Raw genomic sequence first — 20,244 nt, forward strand, 5'->3', positions numbered from 1 at the left:
AAACTGCATTCCCCTAAACCAGGAAATGGTATGATCCTGTACCCCTCCATTGGAATGAGAAGTGATCTCATCCTAAGAGAATTCTAGAAACTTCTCCAGGTCAGTGGCACAGAGAAATGGTGTGACTCAAAGGTGCAAAGGTACCAGAAGCGTCACTGTGGGGATTCAGCATGACCTCATAATCCCCTCTTTCATGCAGGACCCTCTCACCACCTGCATCCTTAAGTAACTAGGAGATGCTGTTTATAAGCCAGAGACCGTTCTTACTTCCTAGGGGCATGAAAACCTTCACGGTACCTTTCATTTTGTTTTGTTTCATTTTAGAGTTGATGTTTTTGGTTTTCCTTACAAGTGGGAGCATGGAGGGGGGAACACCATAGCTGTTTTGCAATAACAGGTCCTAAAACCACAACAAAAGCGAATACACTTTAAATTGAGTAAATACCCCATCCCTCCCTCCTCTTGAACTTCCCACATCCCCCCCAACCTCTCCCTCCATCCATGGCTGGGAAAAGGGGTCAGGAGCTATCCCTGGTCAATTCGGCCTTGCCAATGCTGTATTCCTGCTGATCTGAGGCCAGCACCGTTTTGGAATTAATGCACCGATGAGGCAGGAGCAACTCCTGCCCACTTTTCCATCCACGGATGGGGCGACAGGAAGGTAATGGGGGTGGAGGGCCCAGGCGAGGGTTTCTGATTTCTCTGTTTTGTATTAGAGGTGGGGATTGAATTTTGAAAATGAAATAAAGCAAAGACAAATTTCATTTGTGTTTTTCGTTCCTTTTATTTTTAAAAGGAAAAGAAATGAAACAGAAAATGTCATTTGAAATGTCCTGTTTTGTTTCCAATGAAAGCAAATCCCCTAATACTTCCCTGGGATCTGAGTGGAAACCATCTGGGCCCTGGAATTCGTGATCGCGCTCCAACCCCCCCAGACACGTGCACACTGCTGGACCTAATCACATTGGGCGGAGACAAATGGAAGCTTTTCTACCCGCCAAAAGCAGTGCCATGAACCCCGCTACCCAAAACTTGAAGTAATCCCATTGAAAGGTCTGTACCTCCAACACAGAGTAGTAGAAGAGGAAAAAGTTCGGTACGAGCAGGCATCCTGAGGATAAACAGGTAGCCTTTCAGAATCTGTTGTAAACATCAGCTGCCAGGCCCTTGCAACACCAAATCTCGGTGTAGCAAAGGTAGAAAGTCCATTGTTTCTCCACACCCTCCCCCCCCCCCCCCCACACCCCCGCAGAGGTCCAGATCTCCAAACCTGAGTATATGGGTGTTGCAGATTGAAACAAACGCTACTGTTGTGTTTAGTGGCTGCAAGTGAAGTGAATGCTACTTCTCAACAACCGTGACATGACCTTTATTCTCCAACAGCCGTAAGTGAAATGCACGCCAGTTTGAATCGGTTGGAAGTCCAAGCTGTCACTTCTTAGATGGAGATCTGAGCCAAGCTAACCTAATCTTAGTCAGCTGGGATAGAATTGCATCTGTCATGGCTGATGGGTAAAGGATATCGGAGTATGAATTCCTTTTCTGAGCAAAAAATTCACTCGTAAGAAATTTGCTGAACTAAGTGCACTAGCAATAAACCACTACATTGATTTTCACTCTGTGGTGCTGCCTCTCCTTTAGTTAACCACATCTTTATTTATTTGCTATAAACAAACTTTCACTACAGAAGGGCTATTAGTAAAAACAGCTACATTATTTCTATAGGTAAAGTACGCCTTACGTTCTGGTTCTAAAGCTGACACTAATGGCTAGGGTGTTACTCAGTTTACATCATTAGTGTCCCAGGCATTTAAAATATGTTTGTAAAATCAACTTTTTGATTTCTTATTTATTTATTTATTTATTTATTTATTTATTTAACAACTTTTAATATACCGACGTTCGTATGGCACATCACGCCGGTTTACAAGTAACTCAATTAAAGGAGGAAATTACAATAAACAGGGGGCGGGGATGGGAGCAGGCCAGAAAAAAGGAGGGGGGTAAGGGAGACAGGAGAAGGGAGGGAAAGATAGGTAGCGTGAGAGAGAGTAAAAAACAACCGTCAAAATAAGAAATAGGAGGAACTTATTTACAGAAGGAGCTATATACAGTAGTTACAATTGGGATAAGATTAATTACATTGGACACAATGCGCAATTTTGTAAATTTGCAGAACGAGGGCGGGCAAAGGAAGGGCGATGAGAAATTGCCTTAAGAGGGGGGGAAAGGGCGGGCAGGGTGAGAGGGATTGAGGCTGAGGGACTGTATGGGGGGATCTAGGTAGAGTCCCATAAATTTAGACAGGTTCAATGATTTTTTTTTTTTAAACTTTTCGAATTGCTACAAAAATGGTGTTTGCCCTGGCATGGAGGGGGGATGGGGGCGGAGTTCCAATAGAAAGACGTGAAGTGCATTATCAGCCGATGGAACATGAGGAAAGATGGGTTTCAGGATGATGAGTCAGTCTGTAACATACTAAGATATTAGAGGGAGCCAGGAGCATTGCATAGGGAAGTTCAATAGAGTTGTTGCACAATAAAAGATGGCTGTTGTTTACACTATGATTAAACCGGTGTCCTTAATGAACATGAAGGCACTCAAGAGATGCAAATATTTGACTGTACAGGAGCGCTCATATGCATTGATTTCAGGCGGAAAAGATTTCAGCTATTCATTTGAGCAGACAAAAGTGTTCACTCCTGTTGGTTTATAGTGGCATAGCTGTACAAATCTGCCAGAATATTTCTTCGTGGGGACGATGAGAGAGACTTTGAGAAACAAGATGAATTCGCTGGACTATGAACAAAGGAAGCTTCTGCTGAAATAAAAGAGTGTGGAATGCAATGAGACAACTGACCAGTTTGTCACTAGATTAAAACAGAAATTCAAAACAGTGGATTTGGGCCTACAGTAAACACATGTGAGATCAGGTAATAGAGAAGGATATTTGTGGCTGAGAAAGGGCACACAGTAGTGTATCTGCAGGAAATTGCTCATACATTAAAGACTGCAGAAAGGCAGGCCACTCTTGAGCTGTTCAAATTGTTCTTTTGTGAAATGCCTTGCTTTCCACGCATTTATATAAAGAAGAAAAATATGCTATTACTCGGTAGTAGGCATCTTCGTCAAGAAGAAGTATAGCCCGAGAAAGATAAAATATGTAATATATTAAAGGTCAGATTTAAGGATCAGGCTAAAGTAGGCCAAAAAATGTCTGCAAGAAGCATAGCACATCTTTTGCCCGCGGTTTTCTTATGTAGCAACTTCTGGAAAGAATACATTTCCATGGTGGGGAAAAAAAACAACCTACAAACAAACGCTTGCAATCAGGGCCATCAGAAGGCTCAGGAGATGGGCAGCCATCTGGGGCTGCAGGTCGAGGGGGGGGGGGGGGAGGGGCACCGATGCTCTTTTGGAAGAGGATGGGGGCAGTGCAGCAGAAGTAGGGGGGAGAAAGCTCGCATGTGCACACTGCCGGTTAGCACAATAATAAGGTTGCTTGCAATGAAAAACCTGTATGGAGAGCACGCTTACCAATTCTTTCCCTGCAACGCCTATGGGCTTATGACCTGCAATACTTTTGACAACAGTTTTTACAAATTGGTCAGAAAATGTAACGGCAGCCTTGATAAATAGAGGAACATAAATAAATATGTGCCCCCTCTTCTGGTTTTGTGAAGGCAGAGATCACACAATGTCCTGGGGTACTGTCCTCTCAATCCTGGGGGTTGAATTCATCCAGTGGGGCGGGGTAGGGTGGGAAGCTACACCTCCAGGTCTTCAAGGTGGGTGTGGGTGTCTCTCTCTTTCTCTGGGAGTGAGTAGCATGGATGTAAGTGCCCAATAAATAGGCTGAACACTCAGGTTGGGTCTTCCAAATAAAATGTTTCTGCAGTAGATAAATTGGCAATATACACACTTGTTCTTGAGACAGCCAGTTATCAGCCTAGTACCTATGCAGGTATCCCTCAGTAGTTGGGGGTCCCAGGAATATCTCACCCTCCAAAACATGTAAAAGTAAGATGTCCTGTAGACATCACTGAATTATTGTTCTCTGTCCCTCCCAATGCAGCTTTACTGGGAAACACGGTCGTGTCTGGAGTTTTGCTATCATTGAATTGGTATTTTATGTTTGGACTGCTTTTCTTCAAATAAAGACCATACAAGTACTTTGATTCCCAATGTGTGGATTAAAATCTTTTTTTAAATTTTGTACACCTCACTCTTTCTGATTGATATTTACTTGTGTAGCTGGTTTTCTCCACTTCTCATTTTGGAAATCTTTTTTAAACCCAGCTATGCTAGCTTCCTTAACCACATGCTCTGGTAATAAATTCCAGAGCTTGGTTGTGCGTTGAGTGAAAAAGAATTTTCTCTGATTTGTTTTGAATGTGCTACTTATTAACTTCAAGCAGTGTCCCTTAGTCTTTGTATTTTTTGAAAGATTAAATAACCAGTTTGTATTTATCCATTCTATTCCACTCATGATTCCAAAGCATTGTCCACTATAACAATCTTTAAAACCCGACTGGTTAGGTGTGTCTCCAGGAGAGGGCTGGAAAACACTGCCCTAAAACCACACATCCAGTGACTGGCTGTGGATATGGTAGAGTTCCAACCAGCACACGTCTCTATGTCTTAATGGCACACAGCAGAAAAATCCCTTCCTTCTCCTGACAAATGCTAGGATAGAATTCCTCTACTCTCTGATGGTGTCACTGTTAACTCCACTAGTAGGGCAAAGAGGAGGTACAGTGCCTAGGCAGGGGCATACTTCAGAGAGGCCAGGTGCTATGAACTTGCCATTTCCCAGGGGTTAGGACCTTGGGTGCAGGTGGCTGCTAGGACTCACCAAACAAAGGGTAATGCCCCTGACCGCTAAGCACTCCTGCATAGCATCCCACACCATGCTGCATCCTAGGGTCTGATTTGAACCACTTGCACTTTCTGAAGCCCTTTTTATAGGCCAGGAAACTAACACTTCCAATGATGTCATCCCTGCTCTAGTATAAAAGGAAGCTCAACACAACCATCTAGTGCCTTAGCAACAGGTCCTTCTGCTGGTTCTAGCTTCCTAGAGAGAGAGAGAGAGAGAGAGAGAGAGAGAGAGAGTGAGTGAGTGAGTGAGTGGGAGTGTGTGGGTGTGGTTCTTGTTGCTCCTGCCTGCTTTGTTCCAGTCCTGCTACTGTCATGCACAATTAATCTCTGGAATTTGTTGCCAGAGGATGTGGTTCGTGCAGTTAGTATAGCTGTGTTTAAAAAAGGATTGGATAAGTTCTTGGAGGAGAAGTCCATTACCTGCTATTAAGTTCACTTAGAGAATAGCCACTGCCATTAGCAATGGTTACATGGAATAGACTTAGTTTTTGGGTACTTGCCAGGTTCTTATGGCCTGGATTGGCCACTGTTGGAAACAGGATGCTGGGCTTGATGGACCCTTGGTCTGACCCAGTACGGCATGTTCTTATGTTCTTATCAAGGGAGGACTTTTTGGCTTTCCTTTTAATTTTGTTTTCTGTTTGCCTTATTTTTTTTTTCATTTTAAAGAAATGAAACAGACAAAATGAAAAACAAAACAAAGCAAAAAAAACAAAAAACAATGTCTGTGCACAACCTTAACAGTAACTCAATTATAGCCACCTCCATGATACAAAGAATTAATCACTTTGTCTTAATTAAATTGCATAGCTACCTAGGACGAGGTTATAATGAAGATGTACGTACAAACCCAATATGGCAGCATGTCTCTCCCATGTCTTTCTATTTCCGTAAGTTGCAGCCAGTAACATCATTTTCTTTAGTTAAATATCAAGAGATTTAAAAGGGAGTAAACATAAAGGTCCTGATTATTTTACCTTCATGGATCAGGTCCACAGTCTTCTGACTTTTCTGAATATGCTGAAAAGAGCTTTCCTTGATTCTCATGATGACATGCACACATCTGACAGGTAACAGACCACTAGGATCACGATGGACGGCAATGACCTTTACATTTCATCCTTCACTTGCTCGCACAATAACCATCAGATTGTGACTGCCAATGGCATACGAACCAACACTAAGATGCATGTACACATGTCAGCTCCCAAGTCCGTGCATTCTATAGTACAGAGTGAGGGCTGTATTCATTATTTACAGGATGAAGACACTTGGGCACTTCTGCTTGCTCTCAGTTCTTGGTAGTTAGACACATTCTACACTTTAACTAGCTAGCTTCAGTCATTTTAAAGGGAGTGGGGAATACAATCCCTGTACTGCTGCTGATTGTGCTGAATGTATGATGCATTTAGAAGGAACTCCAGGATTGCTGAACTAGTTACAGTAAGTAATTTTAAGGGAACAGATAGTAGAAAGGTATGATATAAACAGATGTCACATTTCCTGGGGGTGAAACTACAGCTTCCATTTAATCACGTTATCCAATTTTTCTACCATTCTCTTTTTGGACTGAAACTTCATTTCCTATATTCTCCAGCAAATGGAGGGAACTGAGTAGACCTGAATAGCTGAAGATGTTTCTGTGCTTATGGAAAAATCTTGTGAAAATAAATTCCAATATTACTAGGAATTTACCGGGGAGGAAACCATTTCAGGAGTCACTTTGGGGGAAATTTTGTAACAACCCCTGGGTAACTCCACTCCTTTCAGTGTTAGGCAAACTGATGGACTCATTGGAAAAACTGGGAATGTCCCTCATGCGATCATATTTAAAGATCCACTTTCATACACGTGTTAAGTAGGTTTGCCCGAGTAGCCTCTTAAAATTAGGAGTATACTTCAACACATGAGAGGTGTATTTTAAAGCATGTGCACGTAATTCCATGCATGATTTAAATTCTGCCATATCTCCCGCATGCCCGCGCGCTTCTTTTAAAATTGGCCTGAAAGGGTGTTCTCATTCCACACATTGTTGCAACCGTCCCTTCCCGATGGCTTCACTCCGCCTACCTTTCTTTCTTTGCACCTCCTCTCGCTATGGATGGATGCCTGGCTGCTGCGGCGTCTGCCTGCCGTCCTCTCCGGCGTCCCCGGACCGGCTTGGACGCTGCCTCCCGCCATGCTCCGCTGGTACCTTAGGGCACATGTGCCACGTGGCCCTCACTCTTATTTCCTACTTGGCGTGAACCTCAGGGGCGTCCCCCTGTGATGACATCACGCTGCCCAGATATTTAAAGCCTACAATGTTTGCTAACCTTTGAGTTAGCAAGTGGGTGATTTTTACGGATAGGATTCACTCTCTGTACCCAGCTACTCTGCCTGTCCAATTTTTCATTGGATTCTTAACGCTAACGGGGTACTCGCTCCTCGAGGGCCCATGTTCCCTGACTCGCTGCCTGCTCCTACCTTCTCTTCTGGGGAGATTTTGTTCTGTATTTTTTTTTTTTTTTAAAGGCAATAGCAACAAACCCCGGGGCCTGTCTCCTCCACTGAAAAAAATCATGTTTCAGAAAAATGAAACAAAGTCCAGCAAGGTCTTTTCCCCACTCCCCCCCCCCCCCCCGCCCAAGCCATCCAGTCTCCCTCCCCAGTTTACCTCTAATTGTAAGTGTCTTCAAAGAGCAGGAGCGCTCCCTAGAAGTTCCTGCCCTACTGGTGTTCCACTGCCATTTTGAATAGATCAGCGGTGGAGAGAAGCATCTGGAGATTGTGTCCATCTCTAAAGATGCTTATTTTATTTATTTCCATTTGATATTCCTTGGAAGGGGATAAGGCGGATTGCAAATAAAGATGTGGATTGCAGTATATATATCTGGGGTTGGGGGGGGGGGAGGAGACATAAAACTAGGAACTGATCAATGAAAACTGTATACACAGTGTACACTGATTTCAGAGTAAAAGGGAGGGTGCCTAGCAATATGTTAAACATGATGAAAGAGTAGAATACTGTTTTTATAATTAAGGGAGGCTACCTAGCAATAAGTTGGGTGGAAATGCAGAATTCAGGAGATGGCTTGGGTGAGTAGCCAGGTTTTGATTTTTTTTTTCTTTTGTGTGTGGGTAAGTTAAAGGTGGGAGGTGGAGGGTACAGGAGGGTAGGAGGATGAGGAAAAGATCTGGCTGGACTTTGTTTTGTTTTTTAGAAATGTGATTTTGAAAGCAGAGGAGGGGAAGCCCTGGGGTGGGTGCTACTGCCTTCTTTTCTTTTAAGAATCAAAATATGAACACATTTTTATTTGCTTTTTCTTTCATTTTCCAAATGAAATGAAACAAAAGCACAACCTAAGTATGCAATTACTTCTACATTTAGGCCAACTAATGCTTCGCCTAAGTTGGGTGCCCGGCGCTGAAAATGCCTACTTTTATTCCCCCCAACTGGTCATGCCTTTGGCCCTCCCCATTTTTGAGGCATCAAAATTTAGGCTTTGAATAAGAGAACATTTTTATTTTGGAAGATCTAACTTTTAGGCACCTAGATCTTTTGTATACTGGGCTTTTATTGCATAAAAACCTTTGTGATACCATGTGTCCAGAAAGATAAAGAAAGGCTGAGAATAATCGTGTTTGTTTCACTGAAGTTTGTTTAAACTAGATTGACCTTTCATCGTAAATTATATTTAGGCCTGGATGTTCTTTCTTTGGGGCTTAAGCACTACAAAATTGTATTGTTGTGATTTGTTCAACTCGTAATTCTAGTTACTAATTTTCTTAACCTAAACCTTCTCTTGCCATAATCTCTTGCCTTGTCCACCAATAATGTAGCTATGCAAAGAAAGGTCCATATTCAACCGCTGAATGGATAAACTTATCTGGCTAAGGCCTGAATTCATCATTCATTGCTGCATGATGAATCCAGTGAAAACGGGGGGGTGGGCCTGCGAAAGTCCGCAGTCTTCGCACCACCGTGGTGTCCTTGCTGCTGGCTTTTGAACCGAATAGCACCACCATGAAAGGTGGCATGACTCCTCCCTCCTCCCTCCTCCCTCCCCCCGTCCCCCACCCCGACTCCTCTCCTTCCCCTAATTTGCATTATATTGCATGTGAAAAGGCCCTTTTCGCAAGCGATATGGCCTTATCGTGTGCGTTAGGGCCCTAACGCATGCGATAAAGCTTTAGTGAATGAACCCCTAAATTAGCCGGGACATTCAGATAAGTTAACTGGCTAACTGAATAACAAAATTAGCTGGATATCTTATCTGACTCACTTGCCTCCTCCCCAATTCATCCATTCCCAGTCACTTATCCAGCTAAGTGGCACCTGCTGACTATAGCCGGATATTCAGTGGCGCCTCTTAGCTGGATTAGTCAAATTTATCTGGCTAAGTTCTTTTTAATATCTGGATCAGAGAAATGAGCTCTTAACTAGTGGTCTGCTTTGCACATTAGAAATAAATATATTTTGATTGCATACTTGTACTGCTATAGATTTCTGAGAACATCACAAATGTGATGAACACTTCTTCATTATGTGCCATTTGAAAATGATACAAAAAGAAAAATCCAGTGACCTTGGGCAGAGAAAGCAGCTGAGATAGTAACGAGGAAGAGGTCTGAAACAGATCAGAATTATTTGAATTGATAGAATCCTGTCTCGGTGCCTGTTTCTTGCTTGTTGCTGGCCTCTGCGAGCAAGATTCCCCTCCCATCCTGGACTACTGCTAGCCCTGCCCCTTGACGTCAGCTTCTGCATGAGGCCAAAGCAATGGGGAGGACACTGAAGGTGCCTGCGCCAGAGGGAAGACGCATGTCTCTTTGTGTGCCCCTTTGGGCAAGACTGGCGTGAGCTGACATTTCATTGGTTTGTGACTTTTAATGTTTTCTCTTTTTGGAAAGATCATTTTTTTTGCTTCTGTTTGCTGTTTTTATGTCATCTATTCTGATCATTATGGGGCAGGGTTGTTACAAAACTGATATTTCCAATTTGCTTGAACTAGAAATCGTCTCCAACTCATTACGGTATCGTCTGTATTTTCTGGGCTTTTCTCTTCCTTGTTTTTAGTACTATTAGTTATTAATGCTAGGTCTATACAAAAGAGAATTGCAGTCTATCACAATTTATTGGTAGACTAGCAACCAAATATTTTTTTGTGTCACTGAATCCCAGTCACTTGACTCTGACAATGTTTTAATTTCGCAATTATGTCCTCACAATTATACTGTTTGCTTTAAACATAGGTTAGGGAGACAAGGAAGTGATTTGCTCATTCTGACAAAAGAAAGTTTATCCTTTTCAATGATAGCTCTTGAAGTCTCCAGTGGCTCTGAGATTTTACTTGTAGGAAATAAGGCAATTGGCATCTGTCTTTTTTTTACTGCCCTCCAGGTGTTCTCTACAACAATTATTCTCCTGTGATTGAATCCCTGATGGCAATTAAAGTGGAGCTTAATAATATCATTGTGCTCAGAGACTTCCATTTATGCCTGGATGAGCTCTCCCTTCTACTTGTTTGCCAAGACTTTTTAGAAGCAATGTCAGCATTGGGATGGGATTGATATGTCCACGAGCCCACTCACCAATAGTGGCCTACTTTGGATATTATATATCAGTAATAGACTTACAGTCTTTCAGTCCCTTAAGATTTCTATACAAACAGTTCCCTAGACTTATCATAGTTTAATTTCTCTTGGACTGATATTGCCCTCTGTTTTCGACACAAAGACTGCTGTGAAGAAGAATTTTCATAAATGTAGGCATATTGATCTTGATTTATTGCGTTCCACTTGGGCTCCTGTTCTTTTGGGTGCATGGATGAGGAATGTCATTGAGGCAGTGGCTGTCTGGAATAGTTCCTTGCTAACAACCGTTGATAAAAAAAAAAAAAGTGCTAATTCGTACAGTTCAGATCACAGGATCCCATGGGGCCCCCGCCCTGGTTTTTGGCTGACACATGAACTGCGGAAGCTCATTTGAGAAAACTTGAATGTCAGAAGTGCAAGCTTCTTACCAATGAGGCCTTATCTGCCTTTTCCAATGCCTAGGAGCTATGAAGAGCGAAGGTCACCAAAGCTAAGAAAGCATGCATTTATCAGAGGATCCAGGAGGCTGGCAACAGTATATGGGAACTATTTAATATAGATAGTGTTTGATCTCTGTTCCTAATAATACCAATCTGGCTACCTCTGCTGCTGCTGTTGCCTCGTTGCATTCTAATGCTTTTGCAGCTTTTTTTCCAAACAAAAATAGTAAAGTTTTATGCCTGTTTATCATCTGGCAGAAATGATTCTGTTCTACAACCCTCTCCTGTGACAGTGTCTTGAGAGGAATTAGAACCCGTAGAAGAAACTGAGATTATTAATTGCATTAAATCTATGAATTCGGCAAATTGTCACCTAATCTTTGTGACACAACTGTTTTGAAGGCTTTAGCAAATGACTTAGTGACACCACTGAATAAGCTGGTTAATTTATCTTTTGCTGAGAGATCCCTGTCTGCATCTTTGAAAAAGGCAGTTGTTTGACCCTTAAAAAACATAATCTAGATCCTTTAGACTTAATTACCCTCCATCAGTTTTGTGGCCAATTGATCAAAACCACTATATTCAAATAACTCCACCAGGTTTTGTTTTTTTTTGGAGGAATTTAATATTTTAGATCCTATTTGGTTTTCAACAAAAATATAGCACATAAATCTTAATTCAGTCATCCTTAGACATTTTTTTATGTGAATTTGATGCTGATGTTGCATTCATTTTAGTATTGCTTGACATCTTGGTGACTTTTGACACCATTGATCATTCTATTCTTTTGGCTCGCCTTTTCTGAAAATGGCATTGGAGTGACGGTCCATGATTGGTTTAGGTCTTGCTTAACAGATTGGACACAGCACAAACATTTTAATTCTGTGATTTCCAACTGGTTTCCCCCCAAAACGGGTGTTCTGCAGGGTTCATCACTATTGGCTACACTCTTTATCTATCTTTTGCCCATTTGTAAGCTATTCGCAAGACTAGGTTGGCAGTATAAAATCTGTGCAGATGATATACAATTCTTTTTTCCTGTCACCTCTAATACAAAAACCACATTAGGTATAATTTTGATTTATTTACATGGAGTTACATTCTGGCTTATGAATAATAGACTGATCATGAACATTGACAAAACTGAGATTATCAGACTTGGCAAGGCACCAAAGCCATTAGGTACTTTAAATATCCAGTTTGATGGGGTGAATATTCAAATTGTCAATAAAGTTTGTACTTTGGGTGTTGCTCTTGACGAAAGTCTGTCTTTTAAAGCCTACATTAAGACGATCACTTTCACAGCGGCATGTGGCTGCACATTGAGGGTTGTGCGTCTGCAAGCACCCAGGGACGTGGCGTTTTATTAACTTGTGCGCACATATGAACAGGTTTCAAAATAGCCTGGGTATGTGCACGTGTGTCTAATTTTTGGCTTATAAATCCAGTGGCGCATCTCGGGTTTCTGTTGTGTAAGTCGGGAAATTTAAAAATGGGTGTGCGTGTATGCCATGACCAGTTTCACCAGTTCATTCACTAGTTCCGCTAGAGTAGAGCTAGCTCTTGCAAACATCCCTGGTTTAATAGCTTACACTTAGCCCATTTATTCAAAACACTTTAAACCCCTCAGGGATGGGTAGTTTTAAAAAAATGTTTTAACCTGCACCTCTTCCATAGCAGAAATAAAGTTATGCGGCAGAGGCATGTAAGTATTTATGCGCACATCTCTGGGCCTCGCCCTGAAACACACATCTCGCCCACACCATGCCACTTTTTGAACTCGAGTGAGATATGCGCTCAGTGGGAGATAGGCACGCATCTGGGCGGCTTTTGAAATGTGGTCGACTCGCACAAGCCCGACTTGAGTAGGCATCCCCCAGTTGATGCTCGCCAGGTTTTTAAAATCTTGCTCGTAGTTCCTTTTTATAAACTATGTTTATTACAGAATCTCAGACTTTTATTGGATCCAGCAGGCTTTTGACTTTAGTGGAACCAGCAGGCCCTGGTTTTAACAAGCTTACACCATTGTAATTCTGTCCTTCTGGGATTACCTGCTTTTACCATGCATGCCTTTATAAGTGATACAGAATTCAGCTGCACACATTCTCACAGGTACTTGGTGTTGTGAGCTCATCACAACTGTGTTGGCTTCATTGCACTGGTTGCCCATTGAATGGAGGACATTTTTTAAAATGCTTATAGTATGATTCACAAAGTGTTAAATAATGAGACCCCTTTTTGTAGCAGCTCCTTCCTTAAGATTTATAGGCCTGAGCAGAATTTGAGATCAGCCACTCAATGCCTGTTCTTTCACCTCATTTGACTCACTGAAACAAGGGATTCTATGCTTGCTATTACTAGAAAGATTTTATGGAAAACCTTCTGGAAGCTTTGCAGAAGGCAGACGATTTTAAAATTTTTAAGCAAAAGTTAAAAACATCTTTTTTTGTGACTTCCAACAGCATGGTGTAGTGATCTGAAGTGATGTTTACTTTTCACAGAATATTATATTGTCCATGCAGTTTTATGCATGTTAACTTTTTTTTATCTGTTTTTATTTTATTTGCTGTTTTAAGAGTTTCAATTTTTATGGCTTTGTTTTTTGATTGTTTTTCTTTTAATTAATTTTGATTGTGAATGTTCAGCTGTAAGCCTCCCAGAACTTGGGGTAGCGTAGCATATAAATAATTTAATAGATTAAAGAAAGAAATACAACTTTTGTTTCAACATGCAGCCAGGGGTCCCTGGTTGAGTCTCCTGCTGCCATCGAACTTCACTCCTCCCAATTTCACCCAAATAAAACTATTCGAAATCCTAGTGGCATTTAACCCAACCCCCCCCCCCTCCCCACGATGCAGCATACTCCGTGGGCTCCGATAGCCCCAAATGGGACAAGAATGATCCCTCTGTCCTGCCAGGTCCAGATTTGAAATTGGCACCGGTGGGGCCATACAGCAAATGACTCTACAGCAAATCTGCGCCAGCCTCATGGCCAACCCGACCCATTTAGACCATTGGAACCCCAGAGATGAGATCATCTTTTTTTTGGGGGGGGGGGGGGAGGGGTTACTTGTGGAGAAGAAGAGATAGAGGAGGGCCCAGGGTGGGGGTTAATTGTTTCATTTCAGCTGTTCTGGAGGGGGTTGGTGGGAGGGGGGGGGGGGACCCTGACCTATCCTTTCATTTTTCCTTTTTTTTAGGTTTTTTTTTCCTTTGCTTTAGTGTTTATTTTGGTTCAGATAAATGAAATGAAACGGAAACCAAATTGTAACATACGATACAATGGAAAAACATATTTGCATGCACACGCCTGCTTTTTTACCTGCTGATCTCACGGCAGTTTTGAAAAGTACAAGTACCCCCGCACGTTTACACTGGCGAAGGGATGAGCATACAGGTACCTCCGAATACAAAAGGGTGGGCGCAATCCCTTCCCACTCATCCTGTGGGTAAAACGTATGCGCATACAGGCCACAGGTGAGCAGTTTTACTTGCCTGTCAGGAGGCAGGTTTTCTAAAAACCCATTTCTGAGGCTTAAGCAATGGGAATAGGTTTGAAAATGATCATCATAATCTCTCCTTCATAGCCTTCACCTTGCTTTAAAGATAGCAGGCGCAGGAAGCACAACACATACAATTTTTTTTGTAATCCTCCAGCAATGGCAAGTGTCATAATGTTATCATCTTGCCTATGAGGTCGGGTGACAGGGCATTAATCTCCCAGAATGAACAGGTTTTCAGTAGGATGTGCACCCTGATTTGTTTTTGTATTTCTTTTGTTTGGGGGGTTTTTTTTCCTTCATTTTTCATTTTCTGGAGGTTTATTTTATTTTTGTTTTTTCTGTGGGAGGGGGGGGGGAGGGAAATAGTGTGCATTGTGGTCCCTATTTGCTAAAAGAGTGCACTATTTGCTAACCAGGGAGCCAATGTAATAAAACCCACGGAGTTTTAGCATGGGTTTTACTTAATGTGTGAGTTAAAAACAGGGGTCCCAGTGGGATGCAGTAAGTTAATGGGGATACAAATCAAACAGGAGTTAAAAAAAAGCACGCTAAAATTGGAGTTAAACTGAAAAATCTGCATGAATACAGAAAAGTGCTTTAAAACAGGAGTTAAAAATGTAAGTGCTTGAAGTTGGAAGGAGTGTGACCAAAATGACCTTGCACGGAACACTGGCACTGGGCATCTCGACTTGGGCCCAATCTCACATGCAAGACCATTTGGGCAAGGCATGCCAAGTGAAATCAATGTAAGCTCTTTAGGGAAGGCACCTACAGCTGAACAGTATGCACTTTGGTCCTGTAATGGTCTTGCATGCGAGGCTGGTACTGGGGGATGCACAATCTTGCATGCAATTCCATTTTGGTCACACTCCTTCCAGCTTCAAGTGCTTATCACTGTATTCCTGGTTTAATGCATTTAAGTGGATTTTCAGGTTTGCTTCCTGGTCTGAGGTGGGGGTAAACTCACATTTCTGCTGGCCATATTTTATTGCTGTGCCCATGTGGGTAATGTGGTTCTACCAGACTGAGCGCAGCAATAGAATAACTTTGGTCACCAGAAATGGGAGTTTAGCCCACCTCAAACCAAAGAAAGTGCAAGGTCTCTGGGGCTTGCAGCTTCAGCTGGACAAAACATAAGCTCTCTGGGAAGGCACCTTCAGTTGAATGGTCTACACTGGGTATTGTGCATCCCAACTGAAGTACTGTTCAGCTGTAGGTGTCAAGCCCAGAGAGCTTACAATCGGGTCGATACAGTAAAAATCGCGGGACAGCGGGCGAGCGCCCGCTCTCCCGGCGCGCGCACAGGCCACTCTCCTGTGCCCGCGATTTAGAAACTTAATTTATTTAAATTAGGGCCCATGGTAAAAAGAGGCACTAGGGACACTAGCGTGTCCCTAGCGCCTCTTTTTGGACAGGAGCGGCGGCTGCCAGCGAGTTTGCTGGCATTGGTTCTGAAACCCGCTGACAGCCACGGGTTCGGAAACCAGATGCTGGCAAAATTGAGTGTCCGGTTTTAAACCCGCGAGCCGCGGGCCCATTTTAAATGTTTTTTTTTAATTTTTAACTTGTTTTAACTTTTGGGACCTCTGACTTAATATCACCATGATATTAAGTTGGAGGGTGCACAGAATAGCAGTTTTTACTGCTTTTCTGTGCACTTCCCCGGCACCAGCAGAAATTAATAGTGATGTGCATTCGTTTTTTCCAAATTGGAAAATTTCAATGAAATTGTCCAATTCAGCATGTTTTGGGGACCCCAAAAAATGATCGGGATTTTCCCATTTTTTCACGAAAATTCGTTTTTTGGATTAGTGTGCACTAACAGGCATTAGTGCGCGCTAACAAAAACTAACAAAAAGTAACAAAAAATAACAAAATCTAACAGTTTTTGTTAGCGCGCACTAACAGGGAGTTAGCGCGCACAAACTCAAAAAACAATTTTTCGCGAAAAAATAACCTGAACCGCAAAATAATGACATTTTCAGCGGCGGCCGAAAAACGAAGAATGACAAGAACACAAAAAACAATTCACATCTCTAGAGATTAACGCCTACCTTTGGGTAGGCGCTAATTTCTTAAAGTAAAATGTGCGGCTTGGCTGCACATTTTACTTTCTGTAATGCACGGGAATGACTAATAAGGCCATCAACATGCATTTGCCGGTTAACAGTGTGCTCCACCATAGCGCACTATACTGTATTGGTATGATTGTAAATATAGATTCTCCTGGGTCTGAGGTGGAGTACCACCCTGGACACAACAATAGAGAATATTTGCCACCAGAAAGGTGAGCTTACTCCACCTCAGACCCAGGAGTTAAATTTCCAACATAAGCTCTCTGAGGCAGGCACCAGCCACAGGTTTTCTTTGTTTTCCTGAACAGCTGACAGCAGAGGCACATGAGGTGCTACTGTTCAGCTGTTGGTGCCCATCCAGAGAGCCTATGCACTATTCATCTAGCTGTAGGTGTGTTCCCCAGAGAGCTTATTCTATTATTTTACTTGCCTTATTCTCAAAATGGCCTTGCATGTGAGAATGTGCACACAAGTTGGGATGCATAGCACCAGTCTCACATAGAGATGTGCATTGTTCTTTAGGTTTGTTTCTGGCTTCGTTTTCGGGGAACTGCGGGAAACATCGTTTTTCTCGCAGTTCAGGGTTTTGTTTTTTTTTCGAGGGCCCTTGATTTTCGGGTTAGTGCCCACTAACGGGAGTCAGCACGCGCTAACCCAAAATAAGAATTTTTCCGAAATTTCAAAAAAATTCTTTTCGGACTTTGTTGTTTCATTGCTTCCTGCTTTTCTGTACATCTTTTTGGTGTGCTCAGAAATTAATGCCTGTTCAGGACAGGCCATAATTTCTGAGCCTAAAAATGTGCGGGTCTGGTGCACATTTCTTTTTTTCCATGTGCGGTGAATAACTAATAGCCTCATCATGGCGCGTTGGATAAGCGTGGTGTACACGCTAATCCCCTTATAGCATAAGAGGCTTTGGACGCACCTATACAACGCACGTCCAACTGCGGGTTAAACAGTGCGCTCAGCTGAGTGCACTGTTTTGCATCGGCCCCTTTATACTTTTGTTTCAATTGAATGTACATCCTAGGGGTGTGCATTCGTTTTCGCCGTATTGGCGATCCACAATGTATATTGCACTATTCGTAGTATTCGTGGGGAAACGAAACGTATCGCGATTCCCCACGAATACACAAATATTCGCCGAATTATACAGCCACCTAAATAAAAATTTAAACAAATCTCCCACCCTCCTGAACCCCCCCAAGACTTACCAAAACTCCCTGGTGGTCCAGCGGGGGGTCCGGGAACCATCCCCTGCACTCACACCCTCGGTGCCGGTTTCATCATGGAGCTGATAGCTTTTGTCACAGGGGCTACCGGTGCCATTAGTCAGCCCCTGTCACATGGCCATTGGCGCCATCTTGTGCTCCTACCATGTGACAGGGGCTGACCAATGGCACCGGTAGCCCCTGTGACATTGTATGGGCAAAGGCTATCGGTGCCATTTTGAGTAGTGGCATCGGACGGCCGGAGTGCAGGAGGTCGCTCCGAGACCCCCAGGGACTTTTGGCCAGCTTGGGGGGGGGGCCTCCTGACCCCCACAAGACTTGCCAAAAGTCCAGCAGGGTCCGGGAGCGACCTCCTGCATGCCGTCCGTCCAATGCCAGTACTCAAAATGGCGCCGATCGCCTTTGCCCTCACTATGTCACAGGTACCGACGGTCGGCCTCTGTGACATAGTGAGGGCAAAGGCGATCTGCTGCCAGTATTCAAAATGGTGCCGATCGCCTTTGCCCTCACTATGTCACAGAGGCCGACCGTCGGTACCTGTGACATAGTGAGGGCAAAGGCGATCGTCGCCATTTTGAGTACTGGCATCGGACGGCCGGCGTGCAGGAGGTCGCTCCCGGACCCCTGCTGGACTTTAGGCAAGTCTTGTGGGGGTCAGGAGGCCCCCCCAAGCTGGCCAAAAGTCCCTGGGGGTCCAACAGGGGTCCCGGAGCGACCTCCTGCACTCCGGCCGTCTGATGCCAGTACTCAAAATGGCGCCGATAGCCTTTGCCCATACTATGTCACAGGGGCTACCGGTGCCATTGGTCAGCCCCTGTCACATGGTAGGAGCACAAGATGGCGCCGATGGCCATGTGACAGGGGCTGACCAATGGCACCGGTAGCCCCTGTGACAAAGGCTATCGGCGCCATGATGAAACCGGCACCGAGGGTGTGAGTGCAGGGGATGGTTCCTGGGCCCCCCGCTGGACCACCAGGGAGTTTTGGTAAGTCTTGGGGGGGGGGGGGGGTTCAGGAGGGTGGTGGTTGTAGTTAATTTGAATTTTAGCTGGCACACGAATAGAAATCGCCGTATTAACGCATCGGGGCGCTATACGGCTGAATGCAACGTATCTGCTCCCCAACGAATCCGAATCACGAATGCAACGTATGGCGTCCCTCTGCACATCCCTAGTACATCCCTAGTTCTCAGTCTCTGCCAAAAGGCCAAGAAGAGACCATCCTCAGCTCATAGCTCAGACCCTACATTTGGGGCTTGGCCAAGAAGAGACCAAGTAGCAATCATAAAAACAGTTGAATGAAGTTCTTACAAAAAACTGTAACAAAATTTGCATCTGGGGGTTTGGGAGGGACCTGACACCCTGCCAACACCTGTCATTTCCCTTGTCATTATTGACAGAAGTCGCTGTGAAGGAATATTTTTATAGAGGTAAATCAGAGGGTTAATGTGACCACAGATTGCAGAGACTTTCTTTACGCTTCACTGGTTCTCTCTCCTCCATATTTCCCCCAGCACTGATTTGCAGTGCTGGCATTTGCTTTATCTATTCTGTGTATTTAAAAACCCATTTAGGGACAGAATTGCTTCATTTCCCTGACTGGGGCTGGGCCCTTTTGCTTCTTTTTTTTTTTTCTCCTCTCTGTCTTTAATGTAGCTCTTTTCCAATTACTTCCACTCTGAAAGCAAAAGCAGGCCTGTCACCCCCAGCAACATCATCTGCCTGCTCAAACTGGTTGATTTGTGAATGTTCATAATTTACCTCATCTTCTGACGCTGCACTTTTTCACGCCGCCTTGGTCACTCTGATGCTTCTAATGCACATTCTTTCTCTGTGGCGTTTTTTGTTTTTTTTTTTTAGCAGAGCTCGTTACATCCTGATATTTCACAAAGGAAGAATTGCGTCCCTGGATCTCTCGGGATACCGTTGTCCAGTGCATCCTTGCAAAACCTAGATTTTCTTCATTTAATTTTAGCATCTGATGGGGTTTTTTTTCCTTCTTCTTCTTCTTCTTCATTTGCCTTGCACATTTCATTATTCACAGCTTTAATTTCCATTTCTTTTCTTCTCCTTTGGCACACTCTCTTTTCTTGCTCTGATCATCTTTGTTCATGTCAAATGTCTTCTTTTTTTTTTTTTAACTGACCTAGTCTAGAGAAGTTTCTCATGCAATATTAAAGCACTAACTAAAACTTTGCCATGAGCTGAAGGTATTGGCAAGCCATGGGACCATTCCTGTCCCTGTCAGCTTAGTGGTAAAATTTCAACACCTACCCAATATATTAGCAGATGCTATTAGAATTGTAACCTAATCCTACAAAATATGAATCAAGTATTGCAAGATGCTATACTTGCAATAACTATCCACTAGAGATGTACAGCCCCAAAATTTTAGGATCTGTTTGGTTTTTTTCATTTTGGAGGGGGAGGGTATATTTTTAGGATCATTTAACGTTTGGGGTTTTATATTTCACTTATTTGCCAAATCGAAAAAAAGGACCGTGAAAAAAAAAACCCAAAACAACAAAAAAATTCCA

Source organism: Rhinatrema bivittatum, chromosome 18 (assembly GCF_901001135.1).
Source record: "Rhinatrema bivittatum chromosome 18, aRhiBiv1.1, whole genome shotgun sequence".
Lineage (NCBI taxonomy): Eukaryota > Metazoa > Chordata > Amphibia > Gymnophiona > Rhinatrematidae > Rhinatrema > Rhinatrema bivittatum.